General features: G+C 40.2%; 1 pseudogene; it reads right to left on the bottom strand.

Annotated features, from left to right (window-relative positions):
* Positions 1-877: 877 nt before the first annotated feature.
* LOC120930643 lies at positions 878-1888 on the bottom strand (annotated as a pseudogene).
* Between the last annotated feature and the right edge of the window lie 9227 nt (positions 1889-11115).

The raw sequence follows: 11115 nt of genomic DNA, 5'->3' as shown, positions 1-11115 counted from the left end.
AACGATGTGTCTTTTCTGAGGAATTCCTCGGTCGCATGTACGAGGCCTCAGGCCTCGTACACACGACCGTTTTCCTCGCCAGATACCATCAAGTAACTTGGTGGCAGAGCTTTTTTGCAGAGGAAAACGGTTGTGTGTATGTTTTTCATTGAGAAAATCTGTTGTGGAACTCGATGAGAAAAAAAGAGAAAAAGTTCTCTTTTTCCTCGTCGGGAGTCTCAATTTCCTTGTCGTGTTCCTCGTCAGGCTGGTTTTCGACGAGAAACACGTTCTCGTGTATGCTTAGAAACCCGCACATGCTCAGAAGGGTGGCGCCAGTGGAATCAAACTTCCCCTTTATAGTGCCCGTCGTATTGTGTTTTACGTCTACGACGTTTGAGAACGACGAGATTTTGTCTAGACAGTGTGTACGCAAAGAAAGCTTGTCAAGTTTCTTGACAAGCCTGACAAGGAACTCGTCGATGAAAACGATGTTTCATTTAGGACAAGTTCCTCGGTCGTGTGTACGAGGCCTCAGATGAGTATCCACAATCGGCAATGATCTGCTTGGCTATCTGTAAAGGGAGGGGGAATCCCAATGGCCACAAATGTAAGGAGCAATGTACCGTGAAATTTTAATATACTAAATTATTATCAGAGTTTTCCTGGGCCTGAAAAGTTATACTGACTTGGAGAATGCATGCATCCAGTATAGGATAAACAGTTTGAACTTCTGAGCTGCAGTCTTTTTAAGGTAACACAGAATAACTTGGTAATGCAGCCAGGACTGCACAAGTTTAGGCAAAAATAATTTGCTTCCCTATATATGTAACCAACAATAAAATTAGTTACAAACAAATCGTTCTCAATAAGAAAGCAATCTTTACAAATTCCTTTTTTATATTTTTTTCTTGCACACCGATATGTATTTTTTCATTACCGATTTTATTTCTTGGTTCCTCAAGCTGTATATGATGGGGTAACACAATGGGGTGACCACTGTGTACATCAGAGATACCACCTTGTTATGTTCAAAGAGTGTCCTCTTGAGGGAACCACATACATGACAAACAGTGCCCCATAATAAGTACATACAACAGCAAGATGGGAGCTACAGGTGGAGAAAGTCTTCTGTCTCCCGGTGGATGAGGTTATCCTCAAGATTGTCAGAAAAAATATACACATAGGTGACGGTGATTAACACAAATGGTATAACCTGTCAAAGGCTAGAAAATACAAATACCCCTCATATTTTACTATGGAAGCATCTGAACAAGACAATTCAAGTAGGGTCCAAGGTCACAGAAAAAGTGGTCAATTACATTGGGGCCACAGAACCACAAAGTCTGCATTAAGAAAACTGGAATGAGCGTTATGGCAAATCCTAGTGACCAACAAATTATAACCAGATAGAAACAGAGTTTTAAGTTCATAATCGCTGTGTAATGCAATGGCTTACATATGGCAAGGTATCGATCATAGGACATGGCTGAGAGGAGAAGACACTCTGTGGTTGCTGAAGAACCATACAAGAAGAACTGAGTAATACAACCTCCAAGAAGCACAATGCCACCCTCTGATAATATTACATGGAGCATGTTTGGAACAATGTTTGAAGTCAGCAAAATGTCTGAAAAGGACAAGTGACCAAGAAAGAAGAACATAGGAGATCGAAGACGATAACTGGTCAACACCAATAGAATAATGAGAACATTACCAGTTATAGTCACAATGTAGATCACCAGGAACCAAAAGAAAACAAAATACTTGAAATCTTGTAGGTTTTCAAATCCGAGAAGTATTATTTCAGTAATGTGAGTCCCATTCATTGTTCACACTACAGAAAATGATAATAGAACATATTTTTTACAGTTCAAACAACTACAATTCATGTGTGCCAATATCCCAATTCATGTGTGCTTTTATGCAGCTACAAACTTTGTTGTAGATTTATTGTGGAAAAAAACATTGTTTTAAGCAGCACAATGGAACTATAATTAACATAAATTTAGCGCCCTGCTCCCATTGAGTAGGCACTATGTGTTACATTTTAGTTGTCTGATCTCTAGTTTAGCCCAGAAGGATTATGCTAAATTGTTGGTTCTGTTTCAGTTCAGCTGGGTTGCACAATTTTCCCCTTGACGGTGGGTGTCGCTGTTACCACATGTCAAGGTTGGAAAGGCAGCAGGCTGGATGCATTGGGTATCTCTTTCCCAGAAGCAGCTCAGGGGGGCGTGGTCAACCCGCTGTGCATTCTGGGGAGGGGTACTTAAGGGACAGACATCGTTTTGGCAGGGTCTTCCGATCCTGACCTGATGGCCCTCCTGGCCTCAGGGATGTGTAAGCTGTTTCATAGCCTCGGGGTCGGCTGGTCCGAGGCCTCGCAACTGAGAGTAGGCCCAGGAGTTTCTGGGGTCTACTAATCCAGGGATGGTCCTTCGCTATCCTACCTGCGGGAGGAAGCTGAACCAGTGGGATTCAATTGAAGGACGTATCCTGGCAAATTTACCTCACTGTGCTGCCAGCCTGGCTGAAAGATCCTTGGCACCGTGAGTTGTGTACTTTATTTTTTATTTTGCTTTTAACCCAACTAAAAGAAAACAAATAGGATATCAAAGATACAGCAGACAACATGCAGGGTGTGGGAAATAATTATACACAAACAGCACTGAGTGACTAGTAAACTAGGGGCACATGTATCTCCTGAGCATTTAAAGTGTAACTCCACTTTTGCTGAGAAAAAAAAAAACATTACCCTCTGGGTGAGCAATGTACATAGCAAGGATTTCAACAAACTTTGTTGCAGATTCCTACCTTTTGTTATTCGGAAGAAAAAGCTGTTTGTTTGTCTGTCTGTGTCCATGTACAAAATGAATGGGAGCAAGTTTATAATTATCAATCAGCTGATGCACTTGCAGGATTCTAATGAGAAAATTGGTTGGGTCTTCAAAAAGTGATGTAACTTTGGGAGTATCTCACCAAATATGACATTTTTGTTGCAGGAGATGCCTAAAATCTGACTTGTAGCCAAACACACAAGCAGGAAATTACATTTCTGGGGGGGGCTTCTGTGTACAGAACACCTTCATTGCATTTTACAGAAGATTACAGTGCCTGCAGATTGAAAATGAATGGTATTTATATTCATCACATGTTACTTCTTTTGTGGCTAAAATGAGCTGTATTCAAGGATTCTAAATTGTCAATGAGGAAAGAAAGAAAGAAAGAAAGAAAGAAAGAAAGAAAGAAAGAAAGAAAGAAAGAAAGAAAGAAAGAAAGAAAGAAAGAAAGAAAGAAAGAAAGAAAGAAATACTGATGGATGAAGAGCACAAGAACATTACAGTGGTGCAGATTAAAAAGGAAAGGTCATTTTTTAATAACATTCAATATTTTTTTTACTTGTGTCGCAATTCTATATGGTATATATATATATATATATATATATATATATATATATATATATATATATATATATATATATATATATATATATATATTGTTATTTTATTCCCACAAAAGTGGAGTTACCCCTTTAAAGTTTTGGAGAAATACAGATATGATTTCTTTAATGCAGGGGTCTTCAAAATACGGCCCTCCAGTTGTTCAGGAACTACAATTCCCATCATGCCTAGTCATGTCTGTGAATGTCAGAGTTTTGCAATGCCTCATGGGATGTGTAGTTCTGCAACAGCTGGAGGGCCGTAGTTTGAGGATCCCTGCTTTAATGTTTCCTACTGAAAGTGAATTGTTATATGTGTGTTAATTTCTTCCTTATTTACTTACCAATATATATTGTCAGGTTTCCTCATCACATGTTACTCCTTTGTGGCTATAGTGAGCTGAAGGTTTCTATAATGGCACTGAAGAGAGAAAGAAAGAAAGAAAAAAAGAAAGAAAGAAAGAAAGAAAGAAAGAAAGAAAGAAAGAAAGAAAGAAAGAAAGAAAGAAAGAAAGAAAGAAAGAAAGGGAGAAAAAAAAAGGAAAGAAAGAAAGAAAGAAAGAAAGAAAGAAAGAAAGGGAGAAAGAAGGGGAGACAGAAAGGGAGAAAAAAGAAAGAAAGAAAGAAAGAAAGAAAGAAAGTAAGGAAGAAAGAAAAAAGGAAATAATAATAAGAAAGAAAGAAAGAAAACAAAGAAAGAAAGAAAGAAAGAAAGAAAGAAAGAAAGAAAGAAAGAAAGAAAGAAAGAAAGAAAGGGAGAACGAAAGGGAGAAAGAAAGGGAGAAAAAAAAAGGAAAGAAAGAAAGAAAGAAAGAAAGAAAGAAAGAAAGAAAGAAAGAAAGAAAGAAAGAAAGGGAGAAAGAAGGGGAGACAGAAAGGGAGAAAAAAGAAAGAAAGAAAGAAAGAAAGAAAGTAAGGAAGAAAGAAAAAAGGAAATAATAATAAGAAAGAAAGAAAGAAAACAAAGAAAGAAAGAAAGAAAGAAAGAAAGAAAGAAAGAAAGAAAGAAAGAAAGAAAGAAAAAAAGAAAAAAATAAGAAAGAAAGAAAGAAAAAAAGAAAAAAATAAGAAAGAAAGAAAGAAAAAATAAGAAAGAAAGAAAGAAAAAATAAGAAATAAAAAAAAATAAGAAAGAAAGATAAAAGGGATACACAGGGAGAGAGAAATAGAGAGTGGGAGGTAGGAAGACCGATGGATGAAGGGCACAAGAATAATAGTTAAAAAGGTAGGAATGAGTGTATAAGAACAATTGTGTAAAGCTAAAACAACAAAGACAGACAGATTAGAAAAGAGAGATTGAGAAATACAGAAAAGAGAGAAATAAAGAGTTAAAGGAAAGAAGAACGAGGGATGGAGAGAGCAAGACTAAAAGTAACACCTTTTTTAGATTGAAAGAAAAAGAAAGGGAGAGGAGAGAAAGGAAGAGAGAATATAAATTAGAAAATGCAATAATTATTAAAATAATAATAATAAAAAAAAAAAAAAGAAATTTAGATAGATAAAGAATTAGAGATGTAGATTACCACTACTTGTCTGTAGCACTACATTTTCACAGACTGAGACTTGCCATGAAATGCCAAGAAAGGAAGGAAGGAAGGAAGGAAGAAAGAAAGAAAGAAATAAAGAAAGAAAGATTAGATACAAATGATACCCAGGGGAGAGAGGAATAGAGAGTGGGAGGTAGGAAGACCGATGGATGAAAGACACAAGACTTATGCCACGTAGACGCGATCGGAATTTCCAACAACAAATGTTTGATGTGAGCTTTGGGTCTAATATTCCGACCGCGTGTATGCTCCATCGGACATTTGCTGTCGGAAGTTCCGACAACAAATGATTGAGAGCTGGTTCTCAATTTTTCTGACAACAAAGGTTCTTGTTGTAAACTCCGACTGTGTGTATCCAATTCCGACGCACAAAAATCCTACGCATGTTTGGAATCAATTAGACGCATGCTCAGAATCATTGAGCTTCGTTTTTCTCGGCTCGTTGTAGTGTTGTACGTCACCTTGTTCTTGACATTCAGAATTTCCAAACAACACTTGTGGGACTGTGTGTATGCAAGACAAGTTTGAGCGAACATCCGTCGGAAAAAAATCCACGGTTTTGTTGTCGGAATGTCCAAACGTGTGTACACGGCATATGAGTTAAAAGGTAGGAATGAGTGTATAACAACAATACTGTAAAGATAATGGCGAAAAACAACAAAGACAGAGAGATTAGAAAAGAAAGATTGAGAAATACAGGAAAGAGGAATAAAGAGTGAAAGGAAAGAAGAACAAGGAATGGAGAAATCAAGACTAAACGCAAAACTGTAGGAATTAATTTTGGAATGAAAGAAAAAGAAAGAGAGAGAGAGAGAGAGAGAATATAAATTAGAAAATTAAATAAAAATGAAAAACGTAATAAGAAAAATACATTAATAATAAGACAGATAGATAGATAGATAGATAGATAGATAGATAGATACTGCTGTAGATTACCACTACCGTATTTATCGCGGTATAGCACGCTCACGCGTATACCGCGCACCCCTAAAGTTGCCCCCGAAATTCCTGTAAAAGAAAATGTTATATGATTTTATTACTTACAGTTTTGGTGTCTTCCCAGCGTCCATCGTCCGGTCCGGCGTCCGTCTGCGGCCTCGGTGGTGTCCTCCCGGCTTCTCCAGCGCGCGCCTCAAGTCGAGTCCCCGCTTCCCGCGCTCAGTTCGAACGCCTCCGCCGACATATACCGAGTGCAGTACACTCGGGTACATTCGGCAAGGCTCGGCTTCGCTCGTGCTCACGCTCTGTGACGTTTATGCGTGAGCACGAGCGAAGCCTAGCCTAGCCGAATGTACCCGAGTGTACTGCACTCGGTATATGTCGGCGCAGGAATTCAAACTGAGCGCGGGAAGCGGCTATCGGCGTATATATCGCGCACCCACAATTTTCCCCTTATTTTAAGGGGGAAAAAGTGCGCGATATACGCCGATAAATACGGTAATTGTCGGTAGCACTACACTTTCAGAGACTGAAGCCTCGTACACACGCTCGGTTTACTCGGCAAGAACCAGCAAGAAAACTGCTGGCAGAGCTTTCTTGCTGAGTACACCGTGCGTGTGTACGAGGCTTTCAGGTTTCTTGTCAAGAAACTGCCTAAAATCTCGATGAGAAAAATAGAGAACCTGCTCTCTATTTTCTCGTTGTGATTCTCGGCTGTGTTTTCCTGCCGAGAAACCCGAGAGTGTGTATACTTACCTGTCGCCGTGGAACCCCGCACATGCTCAAAATGACTTTGCCGCATGTGCGGTAGCTTCCTAGGCATAGGTAGGGTGCAGCAAGATGGTGGCGACGGCATCGAATGTGACGAGCGCATGCTCGTCGTACGTGACAACATCACCGCGTTCTTGCCTTCCAAAAGAACCGCGGTACTTTTGAAAGGTGTGTCTGTACACTCGGGCACCAAGAGATTCTTGCCAAGAATCTCGTCACGAAAAACAAGTTTCTTCCTGGCAAGATTCTGGCCCGTGTGTACAGGGCTTAAGACTTGTCATGAAATGTCAAGAAAGGAAGGAAGGAAGGAAGGAAGGAAGGAAGGAAGGAAGGAAGGAAGGAAGGAAGGAAGGAAGGAAGGAAGGAAGGAAGGAAGGAAGGAAAGAAAGAAGGAAGGAAAGAAAGAAGGAAGGAAGAAAGTGAGAGAGTGGGAGGTAGGAAGACCAAGGGATGAAAGGCACAAGCATAAGAGTTAAAAGGTAGGAATGAGTGTATAAGAACAATTATGTAAAGGAAATGGCTAAAACAGCAAAGACAGAGAGATCTGGAAAGAGATTGAGAAATACAGAAAAGAGGAATAAAGCGTGAAAGGAAAAAAGAACGAAGCATGGAGAGAGCAAGACTAAAAACAAAAGGGAGGGAAGGAAAGATAGAGAGAAAGAGAGAGAGAGAGAGAGAGAGAGAGAGAGAGAGAGAGAGAGAGAGAGAGAGAGAGAGAGAGAGAGAGAGAGAGAGAGAGAGAGAGAATATAAATTAGAAAATGAAAAAATAAATAAGAAAAAATGAAGAAAAAAAAGATAAAAATTAAGATAAATAGATAGATGGATAGACAGACAGACTAACCGATGTATGATGTAGATTACCTTACCACTCCTTGTCAGTAAAGCTATGTTTTCACAGACAGAGACTTGCCATGCACTGATTATGTATTCCTGGGACCATATATATACCTATGAGAATTCTCGATGGAATTGTTAAGTGGTCTCCAGAAAATAGTGTGTCAGTGAAAACATATTTTTTTTTTTAACTCCTCCTAGCTCTCTGGTGTGTAATCCATAAATACCTTTATGTTGGCAATCTCAGAAATAAAAACAATGGTAAAGGAAATATAGAAAATTAAATCTGAATAATAAAGATAATAATAATAATAATAATAATAATAATAATAATAATAATAACAGCAAAAACATGACAATTTTGCATTTAAATTAGAATGTAGAGACTACTAGCAACAGTAAGTATCACTAAAGCCTCATACACACGATCGCACTTCCAACGCACTTTACCATGGATTTTTCTCCGAATGGCCATTGGCCGTAAACTTGGTATGCATACACACGGCAGATTTTTTCAGCCATCTGCTCTTTACCGCCACCCTTTGGGCAACTTCTGCTATTGTTGTCTGATCTTTAGCATTGGTTCTGAGCATGCGTGTTTGTACTTTGGACTTTAGTCCGATGGTCTTGTGTACACACGATTGGATTAGCCTCCATCAGACATTTGTTGCCGGAAAGTTTGTCTGTTCTCACAGTGAACATTTGTCCGATGAAAAAGCGAAAATGTTTGCCCGATGGAGTGTACCCACGGTCGAATTGTCCGTTAAAACAGGTCCATCGGACATTTGTTGTCAAAAAGTCTGATCTTGTGTATGGGTCTTTATTGTCTCAGTAATTATTTCTAAATCTAGGCTGTCCTAAAAGCAGGAAAAGTAAATAAAGTTGGGTCTTAAAGCGAAGTTCCACCCAATTTTGAGAGGTGGTCTTAAACAAAAGACCACCCCTCCACACCTCATTTTTGGATAATATTTTTTTTCCTTTCTACCTTTTTATGAAGTACATAGTGTACTACAGATCCATCCAGGCTGTTGCAAAGGACGTCATATCCCCTTGTGCAGTGAGATACCCCTGCTGTCTTCTGGGACCTGTGTGTGTCCCAGAAATCAACCTGGCCATTCACAAAGCGCCATGAGACTCACGCATACGCTGTAGGAAACCGGCAGTGAAGCTGCAAGGCTCCATTGCCTGTTTTCCTTAGTTAGAATGGCGGCGCCTGCACCTGATCCGATGGATTGACCTTGAGGGGGCCAACATCGCGGGCTCCCTGGACAGGCATAATATATTTTTTGCGGCTGGAACACCGCTTTAAAGTATATTGTTTTATAACCTAACCCTGCTGTAAATGTCTCCACAGCTTTATCCCTGACCTGTCTGGTGTGTTATTATATTGTGTCATACCGTGGAAGTAGTGTATGTACTGCAGTGCCCTTTTGGACCTCAGTATGAAAGAATAAGAGAGCACATTTATAACATCACAATGGGTTATAAAAAGCACACGATCTTTAAAAAAATGTCAATGTGTTTTTTTTTTTAATACCAAAATTTTTATTGAGACTTTACAAGCATAACAGTGAACATCAGTACCCAAGAAGTAATTTGCATACACAAATAAAGGTTAATTATATAGTCAAGGCACAATTATCTGTATATATAGTCAATAGGGACTATATAATATGCAGAAAATCAGTCCAGGGGTATAAGTATCCAGCTGACTATACAGTCCAACTTATTTAGAGAGGGTAACTGTGCCTAATATTGTTACAGCTCTGTTTCCTGGATCCTAGCCTACACTATAATAATAACATTAACTAGAAATACTCTGAATAGTTTTCCTATAGAAAAAACAAACTATGATAGAAACAAAGAAATGTAAAAAGTAAGCAAAGAAGGAATGTGCAATTGCCTGTGAAAATTCTTCATCTGGTGTCATCTGGGATGTTATTAAGTGATATCTTATTTAGTCCTATGTAAATACCACAAGATTCCCAGCTTGCCTATTTGTGGTCAAAGTTATGTATTGTATCATGAATAGTATAGTGTATAAGTTCCATTAATCTTATATTTTCTATTCTCTGATGCACCTGGGACCAGGGCACAGTGGGAGAGTGCCAGTTTAAACTAATAGCCCAAACAATAGCACAAAAAATTGTACGTGCCAGTTTTTGGGTTGGGGTTGGGACCTCTGGGAGTGGTGCAAACAGCAGGCATACTGGCATGGTCGGTGTGATAATAGAACCTGTGATCTGGGATACCCTTGAATCTGCCTGATGCCAGATTAGCTGGAGGCTGGGGCAGCTCCAAAATATATGTAGGAATGTACCCTACATTTTCCGAGACACTTGGGTAAAACAAATGTACCTTATTAGGCGTCAGGTACCATCTAGTGTGTAGTTTCACCATAGTCTCTTTAATGGACATGGATAGCCGGATTCAGAATGACTTACGGTGACGTATCCACTGATATGGCGCGTAAGTCCACGGATGCGCCGCCGTATCTATGCGCCTTATTCAGCAAATAAGATACGCCTGAATTTTGGCTTCATACGACCGACGCAAGTCTCCTACGTCGTCGTATCTTGGGCGAATATTTACGCTGGCCGCAAGGGGCGCTTCCATTAATTTACGCGTCGAATATGTAAATGAGCGACATATGCCGATTCACGAACGTACTCACGCCCGTCCCAGTAATCTACGCCGTTTACGTTAGGCGTACGTCCGGCATAAAGTTATTCCACACAATAGCAGGTGTAAGTCATGTTAGGGTATGGATGTCGGAACAGCGGTCGTATTTTACGTCGTTTATGTAAGTTGTACGTGAATGGGGCTGGGCGTAGGTTACGTTCACATCATAGGCATTGAGCCGTCATATCTTAGGAAGTAAGGACGTGATTCTGAGCATGCGTGCGCATGCGCCGTTCATTCGGCCCTTCATTCACATGGGGTTACGCTTCATTATAATAGATCACGCCAACTACCTTCCTACTTTGAATTAGGCGGGCTTACGCCGGCCAATTTACGCTACACCGGCGCAAGTTTGGGAGCAAGTGCTTTGTGAATACAGTTCTTGCCTCACTGATTTACGTCGGTGTAGCGCATATGAGATGCGCTACGCCGGTCTAAAGATGCGCCCCTGTACGTGAATCCGGCTAGGAGTGTGTACATTTATGCATGTTCAAAATCTCATCCGACCATTCCTCTGTGGTGAACTCTTGCCCTATTTCTGTTTCCAATAGCTGTAGATTTTTCAGGTAGGTTTATTCCATTGAAAAAAAACTGTATATCCTTGAAATGACCCCCCTGTCCCTAGAGGAATTATAGCAAATAGATTCAAACTTTGTGAATCTAGGTCAGGGGTGCCCAACCAGTGGCCCAGGGGCCACATGTGGCCCGTGGAGCCCTCTGATGTGGCCCGCGACCTCCTGCTCTGGGATGGTGGTTTGGCAAGCCCAGATCGCAGGTTGCCAACCCGTCATCCTAGAGCAGGGGTCTCAAACTGGCGGCCCTCCAGCTGTTGCGAAACTTCAAGTCCCATGATGCCTCTGCCTGTGGGAGTCATGCTTGTAACATGTCAGCCTTGCAATTCCTCATGGGACTTGTAGTTTTG

This window comes from Rana temporaria, chromosome 3, assembly GCF_905171775.1.
Source record: "Rana temporaria chromosome 3, aRanTem1.1, whole genome shotgun sequence".
In the NCBI taxonomy this organism is placed as follows: domain Eukaryota; kingdom Metazoa; phylum Chordata; class Amphibia; order Anura; family Ranidae; genus Rana; species Rana temporaria.
Note: the sequence above shows the minus strand (reverse complement) of the source record. Positions and strands in the feature narration are given on the sequence as shown.